The 16126-nt window shown below is 38.0% G+C and overlaps 1 protein-coding gene and 1 non-coding gene across 2 annotated transcripts in view; both read right to left on the reverse strand.

Annotated features, from left to right (window-relative positions):
- Positions 1 to 16126, reverse strand: part of LOC115441480 (glucose-6-phosphate 1-epimerase) — a 40139-nt gene that overhangs the window by 21319 nt on the left and 2694 nt on the right. The window lies entirely within an intron of this gene.
- LOC115441497 lies at positions 1783 to 1892 on the reverse strand. The gene has a single exon (XR_003938471.1). It is a non-coding gene; the product is annotated as a U6 spliceosomal RNA (small nuclear RNA).

Here is a 16126-nt window from a genome sequence, read left to right on the forward strand (position 1 = left end):
TAACAGTTTTACTTTTTTAGCTCGTTTATGATTTTTCCGAGTATGCAACATCCTTCAAGGGTATGAGAATTTTTTCTCATCCTCATATCCACTACTAACAACTCCTGTAAGCCAGGATCAGCAGTCGCACGTATTTTATGACAACGAGCGGTGAAGCTCTGCAAGTCTTAGGGAACACTAATTGGTTTTATCCCGCAACGAAATTAATCAAAGAGAAGAATAGGGGAGTTTGTAATATTCAAGGGAATCCTTCAAGGGTAGGCAGACCAAAGCCGATATCCCTGGATTTAAAAGGTCTATGACACGCGTTAATTATTACCATTAAAGGTACCATACGCCCATTCGGATTCTTATAATATATTAAAAATACATTTACATTTTATCGGTGAGACGGCGGCATACCATTCGCCATATGAAACTAAGATATTTTGAAATGGCCAAAAGGGACTCATCTCATTTTAATGTGCTTGCATCCAGAAATACCACATTCACGGTATAAAATCAGTCACCAATGAAACATTCTTTTAAATTGAACTTTGAGAGCTGACATTGTATATTCAATTTGATAGTCTGAAGAAGTGAGAAATTCCTAGGGGACTTGTCATTTAGCGACCGCGCTAAAACTTCTTACAAAGCAATAGCAAGCAAGAGACCTCCAAAGTCCAAACCATTTTAATTCGTTTCGTTAGAGATTTAAATGAAAATTATCTATAGCTCTAATTATAAAATAATAGAATTAATGTGTTCGCGTATTCAATACAAACGACTGAAAAGAAAAATGTTTCTCTAACAACAATTCCGTAATATATATCATCCTGTCAAAGTAAATATGGTAATAATGCAAATAAAATCCCATAGGGGCCGAGTCGCTGGCACACCTAGTACAAAATGTTCTAGTAACTTTAAAATTGTACCTGTACGGCGGATTTTTACATTTTTATTAGTACCAAATCTAGACGCGGCGGGATTTGTTTCGCCGTATTTATCCGAATCGTACAAAAAACCGTGTCTATTCACTCGATTGACACAACTTTTGAGAACTCTTTCAATTGACTTATCAGCTATTGGATTTAATTCATTCCCCCAATTGGTTTTTTTTTCTGTCCCCGCAACATCAATGAATTTCGCCACATCACTATAAATTTAAAAAAATAATTTATTTGATGCCATTGTAGAGCCCAAAGATTAATGATAATTTTTTCTCTATAATCCGCTCTATTCAGTTTTCGTGTAGATTGAAAATCACACTAAACCAATCATCACGGTGATTTAATTCTATCGTGATCATTTTTTATTTGAATTATGGAATTACTAGCTTTTGCCTGCGGTTCTGTCCGCGTAAATAATTTTTCTGGGGTCGAAGTACCGCTTTATATTTTCTCGGGATAAAAAGTAGCCTATGTGCCTTCGGGGTAACAAACCATCTCTACGGTCAATATCGACACTCGGGAGAATAGCATCATCCGAGCGAGCATTGAACCGAGTCCCTAACCCCTGTATACCCTACACCGGCATAAAATTTAAAATACTTTATTTATCACGTAGGCGAACAAAGTTGCACTTATAGATACGTCAAAACAAAGTATAGAAATAATTAATATTATTTCTAAATAACAATTAAATTCACTTATATAACTATGGACAATTTAAAGGAGCCAGCCATACCAGCCAAAACCCGCGCTGGCCGTTTTCGGCGCCTATGGGATGGCTGCAGGGTATCTTGCTGCACTAAGATAGCTCATCACAACCGTCCCTGGGTGTGATTAAGGCCTAGATTTATACAAAACCTTCACCACCCCTCCATCTTTAAGGGTTTTTGTCATCTTTATACAGGCGCCATACTAATTTCTGTATCTTTCCAATTTTACTACATGTACTGCCGAAGCAAGTACAGTTATATATAATATACAACCTTAGTGACAACTACTTAATACGATAAACAGACAGACAATAAAAAAATAGTCAATAATGGTTAATATTGAGAATATTGAAAGGTCTTTCCTGCTTTGTTACATATCCCTAACAACTAAACCCAACGATAGATGCACTTGCCCGAGCCATATTAATTGCCCATTCGCTATTTTGACAGGCACTTAATGAGCATCGTGATTGTTTTTGGCCATCAATTGATTTATAAGTTTTAATTAAATTTATAATGCTGATGCTGCGCTGAAATATAATGATTTATAGCAGCAATGAACCATGTCCTTACGTTGTACAACACAAAAATCTAATTACACAACACATTTAGCATTGTACGTATGTAACATGTAATTTGTTATTTAAGTTAAGATTACAATCAATTATTGTGACCTTAGAATGGTATTAAAAATTCAACGAGAGCGGCTACCGGCGCTGCGTCTAATGTATTTTGGTATGGAAAACGGAACTCATAATATTTCGACACTTGATATTATGTAGTTATGTATGGCCTACACGGAATGAATTATTCCTTTCTATAATGACGTGGTTACACGGCTATATCAAGCAGGTTATTTATTTTATCTTTATATATTGGTGTATACGATTCGAAAGACTTCAATCATTGTGCATTTCTTACACACGAAGCTTACTTTTAACCAAGGAATTCACTGGGATTATTTCTGCTTACGATGTCATAGGGGACTAGCTTGTTTCCATATCAGGCACATCTTCCGTCCTATGCAACATAAATATCTGTATTTTCAGTACAAAATTGATAATTTATTTTCCACCTAGGAATCAAGCTTAACTTGCAATAAAAATTGAACCGATTTGTCATAAAACGTAGATTCTTTTTTATTTTAACTCCGTGCCATCACATCACTGCACCAATATCTCACAAACATCAGCCGTATTTGTGAATGGAGCCTTCTGTTCTAGCATAATTGGTTCACGATGTATTCCAAAACGATGGAATTGGATAGTTACACATTGTGTGTTGCAACTGGTACCATTTAAAATTGCGAGACGTCGACGCTTTGCTCTTAAATATAAAGCTACAAGATCATGAATACTTTTCTAAATTTTTTGAACTTGTTCGGATTAAATGTAGAAGAACCTCGCGAGAAAAACAAATATAAATTGACTATGAGATCATGAATAATTAAAAAAAAATGTAGGTATGTATTTTCAATGAAATATGGAGGAACTTCGTGAGAAACATAAAAACATCAGTTAACTCAGATGTATGAACTATTGACCGAGTTGCCCATCACAGTAACTCGAATAACGCGGCCATACTGTAACTGTACTGCAGTAACTAAACATGTCAGTACACTGCCCAGTACTAATAGCATGAAGAACAAATAAACTAGTAAATTTACGCCAATACGCCGTTCTAATAACTATTCATGAACATCAGGTGACACGAGATGTAATTAAAAGACCATCTCGACGCGCGCACATTTATCCTCGCATTTGCAGTTTTTACAGGCAAAACCGAACTGGATGCGAGCGAAGTGGTGTCCGGTCCGGGGGCCCGGTTGTCCGGTTAATTAATGTCGTTTGTAAACAGGGGTGGACACCGCCCGACACCGGACAGAGACAAACGCGCGGCACAAGAACAAGTGGTCGCACAACAAAACTCCTTTCACCTCGACGACAGGGGTCAGGCGGAGTGTAAATAGCGCCAGCAGATGCTCCCGACAGCCGATTAATAAGACGGCGACTCCGCCCCCGGCCGCCGACTCCGCTGCGGCGACTTAACAGCGCCAATTTAACAACACCACCCCAGATAAGCCGATTACACGAAATCTCCGAGACAAACCTCTTGTACACCAGATAAATGTCGCTATGCTAATTTCTACTGGCTATTATATTGCCAGTGTACATTCAACATCACCCGAGGGGACTTGGTGAGATAACTCAACGTCTTGGAAATAAATGGATACAAACGTATCTATGTATCAATGTAGACAGCATTTTTTAAAGAGATGTTTATGTTGATAAAGAAATATTTATTGTAAGTACAAAATAAAATTGTAACCTTAACAATGGAAGTCACTTCGACACACGGCCGTAAAAAAAACAACGAAATAATCCACGGAACAATAGCAATACAAGTACAACAAAACAACACAACTGACAAATAATTAGCAATCGAATTATCTTAAATCTTAATTCATGATAATAAATACAAGGTGCAATGCTGAAATGGGCGATGACACAAAAAGTTATGCGGCAAAAAACTAACGACGAACCAACACGCTGAATCAATGTGACCGTATACGGAGCGCGGCCGAACGAAATATCTAGTCACGATAGCTATCAGCTGTTACAAGTGTGTATTAGCCGATAGATCATACGCGATGCGACCAAGTAAGGCCGCACGGGACACATGCTGGTGATGTCATGCGTCGAGACTCGACACTCGAGATGAGATGAACTAATGGCGAACTGTTGCCGACCGCCGCGCCGCTAGCCGCACCACCCAGACAACTAGACACGTTCCGTTTACAAAAACAACTACGTAAAAACACAACACAATGTTCCACATTCAAAATTAAAACATTTCAATGCTGGAAAATTCGTAACAATCGATTCATTCCATACAAATAAATTGACACGTAAACACATAATACATATTTAATTCTTGATTGGAGTCTATTGCAATTGGAAACAGTTACACGGATAAAAATCATTGTTATTTCATTACATGAATACTATATTTTCAGCTCACTAAACCTTAAAACAAAATTAACTTACACCACTTTTTAAATTGCGTGGGTACTATTGCGGGTACTATTCATACAAATACAATGAAAGGGCTAATGACGATAACAATTAATGTTTTATATTGTCGAAATAAACAATTGTTCAAACGACAGTCGAGTGAACAATTTGATCCACGAGGTTATAATCATATACCCAAACAAAATAAGGTTACAGCATCATGAGCAAACGAAAACTGTGATCACAACGCAATCCACGCGTAGGTCGATAATAAAGCTGGATAATAGTCAGCAAATGTACACATTAAAGCAAAAGCAAATTCATGCCAACCCGATAATCTACGTGCCATTAGATAACGCCAATACCGTCCTTCGTTACATTCATAGCGGCAAACAATTACTTAATTCTAAACACATAATTTTAAATCCATATTAACCGGCGCAGGAAACATCTGTACGTTCATTATTTAAACAGAAATCAAAGGTCAAGACCGCTATATTGAAGAATTCACGTCAAAATTGTAAAGGTGGCTTAATTGTGATAAATCATCTTCGTTAAAGATAATTACGACCGTGGGTACAGACTACAGTCGTCATAACGTATAAATCTTGAACGAGTTAGCAAACATCGGGGATAATTGTACTAAATCATAGTAAGCAATCACAATGAATGTTGTTTGTGGGTGTCGCTCGCTAAATTTGAATATCGGCTCTGTAAATCTGTGCTGTGTGGAGCCGCCAGCCGCCTAGCATCGCATGTGTCGGCATGGCAGTGTTCACAGTCCACGACTTGGATGTCACCGGAGACGACAGAAAAAACGCAACATGTGTTCCACAACGGACCAAGCACATGCAGCGGACAGATTCCGTAACGAGTCCGCATTATAATAATTAATGATGTAAATAAGGAAAACCTTGTTCCCGAATCATAAACATTATTTAAGAATTTCGACAGTCGAAGTCGTCTCGGAGGCGGGCGGAGTGTACAGAGTGTCGAATGCCGGGTTTAGGTATAATTAGTAGTCGCAACACCCAGAGCGTTTAAATCGAGATTTATCAAGAGAGTGGAAGGCGGGAGATAATGTGACGGTTGCGGAGCGGGCCCGACTATTCACTGGAGTCAATGGCGTGTGACCGGCGCGGCGCGGCGGCTACGGAGAGGTCGTCCGCGCTCGGCCCGCTGGGTGACGCTGACATTCTTTAACCATGTCTTGTTTCATTTTTGTTTTTTTATAGTACGTAAGACTAGTTGTCGAACACGTCCGCCGGTACAGTTACTGGATTGTATTTCCGAATAGAAACAATATTCAGGCTCCGCCGCGCTCTCTCAGATGAGCACTCGACACGGCAGTCTTTTGTATTGGCAAATAACGTCGTGAAACTCTACAAAGCAATAATTGCGAGCATCATCAATTTCCACATAATGGCGTGGTAAACCCGTCTCAGCCGTCGTTGAGCCGTGAAGTTGAGCATAAAATAAAGCTTGCACTCATTGACGCGCGTCGACGACGATCGATGGGGTAATCTCGCGGTCATCCCGTCCCAGCTTTGTCTGTGCATCGGGAGCGGCATAAAATTATCTGGGCATTAGCGGCCGGGGAACGAGCGGGGTGTCCGGGGACCATTTGTCATCAGCGGTGAGCGGAGAGGGAGGGGCGCGCGACGGGGCGGGGGAGGTAAAGAAAGTGGCGGCGACTCGGGGCGGCTGCAGACGCGACCACAAAAACAAGACGCGGAGAGCAGGGGCGGGCCTGCTCGCCACCGCGCACCGCCGCGCCGCACCGCACTCGCCACCAGCCACCCGCAGGGATGTGCCGCGCCACTTTCTGTCAGGGTTGCGACGTGTGTAATGTACGCCATTGTTTTGCACATTGTTGCTTTTGAAAAGTGTGTGAGCTGCGAACTTTATGACACTATCACTCGTGATGAATGTTCAACGCCAAAAAATTCAGGTCTAAGCTAAAGCGAATGGAGCGGACAGAGCGCGTGTATAAATTACCGCCACTGTGTTGCAAATAAAAACTCAAGTCGTTTATTATCCGAGGCGTCCGTGGGTACATTAACACGATGGTAGTAATGTATTCGTTTTTATCTAATTACTTAGAGCGAGGTTTAAAGTTTACGTGACGTACAGACCACATCAAAATTTGACTGGACGTCAAAAATGCGTTAGTCATAAAAGGGTCAAGCGGTCGCGCCACGCCGGGCGGCGGGCGAGGCGCAAAAACCCCAAAAGTACAAACTATATTGGATATTAGAACAGAGGGCGCGTGCCGAAGAGTTTTTGCCGGCGAGCGGGGACCGAGTGGACGCCGCTCATTTAATTTGCTAAATTCCGTTCTAATAACATATTAAAAGCTTTCGCCGATGGGATTTAACGTAGCACGCTTTACACTACACTGTTATATTAATTATAGATTCACAAAATATTATACCGTCTATTAGGTTTTTCTTTATTATACGTAATTATATTAAAGTGAAATTTAACTCGACTGATAAAACTGCATAGAAGGCTATCATGAAATTATCAAAAATCGCTAAACGCCAATAGGTGAATTAATATCTTATCAAAGCAAATTAATAAGATATTTGTTATTGAACATGATGATACATATATAGAAGAAATAAAAACTGGCTGAAGAGACAACTACATAGAGTCTGAGTCCATTCTTTGTGTTTATCTGTCGAAACCTATTTATACTCCCATAACAAAGATTGTAACTCCTTCACGACCAATTTGGTACGACCGGTGACCGTTTGCGAAAATATTTGGATATTTGTTAGAATGTAGAAATCCAGAAACCCCTAACATTGCGTATTTGGGTGAAATTTGGTACCACGGACCAAGTCCTGCATTATCGTACAAGCTATTTTCTATTCAAGAAACATGTATAGGACTTTTGTTCCTGAAAAGGACATTCCCATGTACGGAGCCATGAAAAATTAAAACTATGTTTCTCACAAACTTAAAAATAGTAAATAAAGAACTTAAACCAAGTGATTTACAACCTTAGAACATTTCTCAAATCCTTGTTTAGTTATACGCGCGTAGCATCGAACGAACGAACGGATTATTATTCAAATCTCGCACCCAAGTATTTATTGTTAATTGCTATTTAACCGCGGCTTTATACATGAATAGAATATAAAAAAATAACCGCAAGGATACCGTTTTGCAAATACAGTTTTTTATGCATCGGAGTTACAAGACTAGCTAATCGCTTGTCTGATTGAAAGACCAAGTATAATCAAAAGACACTAAAAACAACCAGAACTTGCAAATTAGCGCTTGGCTCTGGACAGCATCACCCTGAGACATGAGTTATTAATATTCATTCTTCATCATGTTAAGCCTTTGGATGTCCATTGCTGATCATAGGTCACCTATAAAGATCTATATCAAACTGTTAGAAGTGGCTTGTATCCAGTGAGTTAATATGACCTTTATTTAAAACCTTTTAATGCCTAGTAACTTTGGTTGCTATTACCTTCAGATAGTACTCAATAGTGTTTGAACATGGCTACTTGAAGGCAGTATACCGCTATATTTTAGGGAATGTCATACTAGGGCCTTCAGATATCAACAATACTAAACGCAACATTTATCAGATTTAAAACCTATTAATGCCCAGTAACTGGTTGCTATTACCTTCAGATGGTAATCAATAGTGTTTGAACATGGCTTTTTATAGCGGCGTCATACCGTAGGGAAAGGCATGTTTGGGGCCATCGAAAATCTATCAATACGAAACGCAACAGCATTAAGCGGCCCTGACACTTTGATTCAAGTTAAAAATACCTGTGCTATAAAGGGAACTGGAAAAATATATTTCCGACTCCTCCCTATCCTATTTGATAAATTACATTGCGGCTTGAGGCTGATTAGTGCTTCCAGACCTTCACCGAAATCCATGAGTTGGTGTCATAAAATGTGTGGCACTACCGACTTGCAGTGATGGTTGTCAGAGTGGGATAATCTGGAAAAATCTGTCACATGACTTTGGTTTTGCAACTAGCAATGCAGCCAGTTAAGACGTTAGTCATAATTTAGACTGTCCAGATTAAAACTGGCACTGACCGCCATCACAGGCTGAATTAGCATCTCTGGTACAAAAAAAAAACATTTAAACACACATGGCAGTTAGTACGCATCCATTAGCCGTTGGTAGGTAGGTAGAGTACAATCATTAGCGGCGTAAGGTCGTTTGTTAGAGCCGAACGCTGCGCCCCGTACATACGAGACGAGTTTTTGTCGCAACACCAAATTGCATCCGCACAATACGTGTGCCATAAATTGATTTGGAATTAATTGCGACGATAGCGTAACTGTGTGTTTTGTTCAATTTGTAATCGCCGTAATTAGTGCTTTTTGTGCGGCGAATGTTAGCGTTCGACAAAGTTAACGCATGATTTATCGTCTCTAGTTGACGCATTTTGACTGCAGTTTACAAGTGCTGTAGAGTTACTGACAGGCAAATTGAAAAATGTTTTACAGGCATTGCAATTTGTTTCATTTTTGCTTGCATTATAGATAATCATTAACTAATGTTTGCTTAAACGAACATTATGTTTCGTTTATAAAACTAACTACCAAATTAATTTGATCAACGAAAGTTATAATTTTAATTCCCTTTTAATAATCGAATCGATAACGATTCTCCATAGACCACCTAAAATCCAGATTTCTAATCCCTACATAATACATTGCAACCCGAAACATTACATTCCAAACAAATCCTAGACACAACTTCAGACTGGTCGTAACTAACAAATCAAAAAACACATGTAGCAAACATTCGGGGGGCTGTCTCCCCATCGACACCCACCAGACTCCATCACTGGCACAAGTATCGCTCATAATCAATGCACATAGATAAAGAACACGAGGCGGATAAACAAGCGAACGCGCCATTGTATTCAATTAACTAACGGATGTGGAAGAGGTTCAATGGGATTATTCTTATCAATAAGCATCGCGATGACATATTATTTCCTATCAACAGATCACTTAAATCGACAATTTTAGCAGCGTGTAGCTGGTTTATGGATAAGGGCAGGCGTGGGCGCAGATATAACGGGGAGGAGTCTAAACCCACATCAGATTCGTGTGACATCACAGTCCATCCCAGGATATTGAAGCAGACTATTACTACTTGCAGTTTTTAAAACAACCCTATAAGATAAGGATGTGGAAGTCGTTTTCTTCTTGGAGCAGAAGCCCCCGAGAAAGTAACAAGCTATGCCCTGAGATCAAGCAGATGAAGACAGAACATTCGCATATGGTTTCAACTATAAGATTCGACAGTCTTACAACTGGTGTGAGCCACGATTGACAAAGAATTTGAGATTGTTTTAACTCTTCAATAGCAAAGCGACCTAAATGTTATCTTACTGTAGATAATTAGACGTTTGTAAAAGCAAATGCAGAAATCCCTGAACGGATTAGGATAAAATTTTGCATACAGATATATCGCATTGTCCCATATTAACACGAAGACGACTCTTTATCTCTAAAATGTAAATTATGAGTTTTTTATTCCAGGAATGGTCTTTCCCACGGTCAGACACAAAACTGGTCAAAGATAAGAACCTGCACATGTTCAGATGATGACGGATCTCATGACGGAGAGAAAGATGCCTAAACAACATATAATTAACGACCGTTTTTGATTAAAAATTTAATTTACATTTGTTGATTATCACGATAATCTTACTGACGTCAATGCTATGAAAACTAGTAAAATTTTACTATGTCTAGATTAATATGAACTTTTTAAACCTATCATAACTGTGTTTTATATACAATTGACCGGCGAAACGTACTCGTATTCTTAGGTTTATTAGTTTCGAGACTATTAAGCTAATACTAAGAGTTGTTCAACCATCCCAAAACTTTATCATTTACTAGCTTTTGATTCCGGCTCCAGCCGCGTGAATTTTTTTTCCGGGATAAAATAGTCCCGATATTTTAAGATTTACCTCTAACCCCCTTATTCATAAACGTTTTTTATCTAAGGACGAAGTAAAGCTGTGATAACAAGCTTGTTTCTTAGTGCCCAACGGCACTGAGAAACAGACATAGGGCCGTTGTGATTGGCCATTATTGTTGCATCTCAATATTAGCCAATCACAACGGCCCTATGTCTACGCACTGAGAAGACTGACTATGCCGTCAGCACTGAGAAACAGACTTGTTATCACAGCTTTACTCCGTCGTTAGATAAAAAACGTCTATGAATAAGGGGGTTAATGTATTGCATTAGTGAAACCTTACTTAAATTCCATGTAGTTGTTTTTGCGATATGCGTATACAAACATACAGACAGATTAAAATCCTAAAAACTATGTTTTCCGTGGCTCTAATAAAAACTTCCCATTTAGTTTTTCTTCCATACTTATAAAGTAGTAAGTAGTAAGTATCGGCCTGTAACAATTTAGAAAAAAACAACAAGAAGAATATTAACATTAAGCAAGATATGCGAAAATGCACTATTATTTTATATAACTAATAAGATAACCTTTTATTGGAAATAAAGTTTAGGAGTGGTGGTAATCGCTTTCCGTCAGCAGACATCAAATATAGTCTCCACCTCATATAATATCAGCCCTGTATTATATACCGTCCCACTACTCGGCGCGGGCTTCCTCTACTACTGAGAAGGATTAGGCCTTATTCCACCACGCTGGCCTAGTGCGGATCGGTAGACTTCACATACCCCTAAAATTTTTATAGAGAACTTCTCAGCTACGCAGGTTTCCTCACGATATTTTTCGACCCCGCCTTACAATATGAAATATACATCTTTAATGTTTTATAGTATGTACACTATTATTATAACTCTTTACGGACACGTTTATAATTTTTTTGACTAATGGTTCTGTACGATGAGTGATCAGTTGTGACGTCATGCAACACTTAATTACAAATGATGTTCGAGACAAAATGAAGATTGCCGCTCATTTCCTTGATGTGTTAATACATGTACTGTAATTGTAAATATAATAACAGTGTATATTGTAATAAATGGTGTAGTTTCGAGGATATCTTTGGTTTTAAATAATACAATTTTATAAAATTATGTCATCGATTTTCATTCAAGAATAAAAAATTCAAGAGCATGAAATTCTTTAATTAATCTGTAGTCTAAACTAAATGAATTAGAATCCGTAAAAGATGTCTTAATTAAGATTCTTGTACCTCGTCGATCGGCACACGCAATTCTTCCTTATACAGTAGTGGATTACACTAAAGCATTGCGTTAGCTAGTGACTGTTAAATAGCACTGTTCTCAGTGATTTTTAAGCTATTTCTCTATTAGTAAAAAATTTTAAGAAATAATTTTCAGTAAAATAATAATGTGTTTTCTTGAACGTTTTGTTGTCCTACTAACGGCTTATTTCAATAAACGGTTCCAAAGAATCTTCTATCCATCGCGAAAATTGACCTACCTGAATAGTTTTTTTTACATTCTTATATAATAGATCGAAGATTAAGATTTATAAGATGTATTGCAGTTAAGTTTTATATACTTATGTATATACGTTATCATAATACACCTTGTATTGCAGTGGCGAAGGATGAATTTTGCGAAAAGGAACCCGATACAAAATATAGTTTCTAATATATATAAAAGCGGTCTGGAAATAGTTCTAATGATAAAAACATTTTACATATATTAAGAAAGGGAAGCCCGTAGGAATCGGCTTATATGGACCCTTCGCAACTGGTGTATTGACATCAGACGTAATTGAAGATACGATTTCCCGATGGTTAACGCCAGAAACCCGCTCACATAGAGCACCACGAGGTTCCATAACAGTAGCAACAACATTGAATTATAAAGCACTGCGTGACACAACACTGCGCTGGTTATACAGACGTGAAATAGTCTTAAAAATGTTCAAGAGTAACATTGAATAGAGACCTTATATAAAGTTTACAAATGGTTTGAAAGAATCTGTCCTTAAAATATAATATTCGATTTGCCTTACCTCGCGCCTCGACGCAAGTAAGTAAATTACTCTTAGAATAAGTTTCTCTGTGCACTTTTTCGGAATATAAAGATTTCAATATCAGCAATATCCGTTTACATAATGATTTCTTATATTTACGCATTGGAATAAAAGTATGTATTTTAGCTGGTGATGGTGGTGAATCGGCCCCGTGACCACGAAGGCTACAAAATCTTCGAAATGTCGGGAAAAAAATATAGTACAATATCGTGATAAAATCCGCAAAATACTTTTATAAGACAAAATAAGACTTAACACCTCATGCCTCAGGATGGCGAGCGCAGTGGAACACCAAATAACACTTTGTAATACAAGGTGTTGGATGGTTTTTACTGTTTATGGGCGCTCGTATCGCTTACAATTAGGCGAACGACAAGCTCGTCTCGTCATTGAAAGCAACAAATAAAAAATAAAAAATACACCCGTTTAGTAGTCACTGTATTTACTTCTAATATCCAAACTCAAACTTTCGCGTCTACAATATTAAATACTATTATCTAACACACATAATATTGTGATCAACAAAGCCTCGAAGCAGTTCGCCTATAATTGACGTTACAGCCAACAATTGACAAGATCACAAACATATTAATGTACACAAGAGGACGCGTCAAATATAATGTAATGCCCCATCAGAGCACAAATTTACTTTGACACGCAACTATTTTTACCAACCGGACGCAAATATATCTCCATTGGGAATTCCGTGAGCACGTAATGAGAATCAACTATTTAGATTTTATAATCGAAATATTATCAAAGAAAATCGGTCGATGGAAAAATCGTGGTTACGGAACATCCGCGAGTGGACGGGGATTGCAAGCGCTGAAGAAATATTTCGCCCTGCAAAGGACAAGAGAAAGTATGCTGAGCTGACCGCCAATCTTCACTAGTTGGAGAGGCCCTAAGAGAAGAAGAAGAAGAATCTAAAGACGCTGCATTTATACTCAAGAAGACGTTTTATGCCATTTTAAGACTTAACATCTTATGACTTTATGACGAGCGCGGTAGAGTGCCACGCAGTACTTTGTTATTCAAAGTTCTGTTTGGTGTTGCTACTGTTTATGGGCAGTCGTATCGCTTACAATCAGGCGAACGGTAAAGGTGTAGCGTCAAACAAATAAAAACGACACATTGGTCTAGTGGTAACATGCAGGGATTGTGAGCAGTAAGGTTATAGGTTCGATTTCAGTCAACAAAAATTACGCTCTAAATTTTACGCTTTTCTGAGAAAGCTATAGACCTACCTAATGTATCTACATTTTGACAAGCTAATACCTGTCCCATACTATTTCCACAATTACTGATAGAGGATGTGTTTTTGCAAATGAAAAACTATCAAAATAGTTTAAAACATCACTTATGTTTTTAAATCGCTATACAAATCGTCAGAACCAACGTTTTCTGCTTATACGTTATTGCTCGCGGCTTCGAAATAAAGTTTTTCAGGACAAAAGTCCCACTATATATTATAATAGTATAGAATATAGATAAAGATTAACACGGGGTTTTCAGTCTACGCGGATGTAGATTGAAGTCCCAATGAAACGTTTTATATCACAGCCGTTAGCAGTAAGCTCATTGCTATGAGACGTGCCTTACTCGGATGAAGTGTAAGCAACATTTTTTTTCAAAACGTAATTGAATTCTATTAAGCTGTTTCGTCACACCGGCAGACTTCCAATGGCAGCTATTGGTGTTAAAATATTCAGGTAATCGAACGGCAGTATCTGTGTACAATTAACTAGAAAAACATCTAAAAAACATTATGCTAGATCACTTGTTGGGGCATTTAAGCGTTTAGGTTTTCTAATAGCAATTATTGTTACATTGAGTCGCCGACAGAAGAAATTACTTTTTTTTAGGTAATCTGCATGAGGTAAAAGGAATATTGAATACAAGGAAATAATTGGCATTTGAAAACAGTGCTTGATAAGTATTACATTCGTAATTTATTGTAATTCTATACATAATAATATTAATGCATTAATAACAAACTGAAAAGATTAAGCGAAACTTCAAATAAAATTATCGTGCATAGACAATCAAGGAAATTACAAGAGATTTATTTAAAGGTAATTAAAATTCAACACATCATTTACGAGTATTAGCCAATGGTTTACAATCTATGTATACTACACAAATTAAATACACATTTTAGCATAAATAACGCAGAAAGAAAATCGACGAATGAAAATTAAGCTATCGACCACAAATCACCCACAAACATTACGTATATCCATTAAAAGTATGCAAATACGTCTGAGTGTAATTAATGCAAATTTAATTACACACTAGGTGTAATTACACGGTGTCAAATATGAATTAATAGCCGAATGGTAATCACCGCCGTGATTCAAATGCAAAATCTGCCATTAAGTGCCTAACATCTGGCCGAATTAGGTGTTTTTTTTTACTTACACCGCTGGATTTTTTCCACCTATGTACACGTGTAAATTGGACATTGACTTAGATTACATTTTTTATATAAGGATACGAGATTTAATACTGGTGAATGGTTCGTGTTTTTGTGATAGAGTTGTAAACTTGTTTTAATATGGCGTTTACCAAATTACAACTGTGTTCGGAATTTATTTTACGGTGTCTGAACGGAGCAGCTGAAATATGTGAAGATTTATAAAATTAAGAAATAAATAGTTGGGGGTAGACAATGCGCTCGCGCTTCCTTGATTATGAGTGATCATGGCCATGGGCGCCGCCAAGATTAGTTTTAGGGAGGTGCATCTGAACCTACGCACTATAATACATAATATTTTTAAGTTGTCTTCAAATTCAAATCGCATGGTTTTTTAATACTATTTCATTAATTCCCATCGTTGCAGATTTATTCGGTGACATATTTTTTGTGATTTATTCCTAGGCGGGTGCACGTGCACCTACTTTGACCCCCCTCCCGGCGCCCATGATCATGGGCAACGTTGACTGCTTACCACCAGGGGCCTTATTCTGTAAAATAAACGAGTAACGCGACCGTTCCATGTTATCTTCATGAAATTTACGTGGAATGGTACACTGTACGCCAATTTCTATTGTCTTAAACATGACGTGCGTTACGTGCTTGTTACGCACTGTCTAAAATAACGTGTAGGATAGAGAATAAGGCGCCTGGTCTCTCACCCACTCGTTTCCCAATCTTTCCCTATAGACACTGCTTATATCAGGGATAGAACATTTTCTATTTCTTTTATACGCTGTAAACGAGTGTTTCATATGTTTGTACGAGTTAGATTGTGCGGACACAGCTGTCGGTAATGGCCAGGCGTGCCCTTCCATACACTTTGGGGATAAGTTTCGTACGAGAGATCGTCCATGCTAGTGCACTTTCGCGCCAGAATATTATCATTTACTAGTTTTTTTTTTTTTATCGCTGCTATGACTACGTTTTATTAAGCCTTAGGCAACATTATATTCCGCCTGATATATAGTCTAGAATACTCTTT

The sequence above is a fragment of the Manduca sexta genome, chromosome 25, assembly GCF_014839805.1.
Source record: "Manduca sexta isolate Smith_Timp_Sample1 chromosome 25, JHU_Msex_v1.0, whole genome shotgun sequence".
In the NCBI taxonomy this organism is placed as follows: Eukaryota; Metazoa; Arthropoda; class Insecta; order Lepidoptera; family Sphingidae; genus Manduca; species Manduca sexta.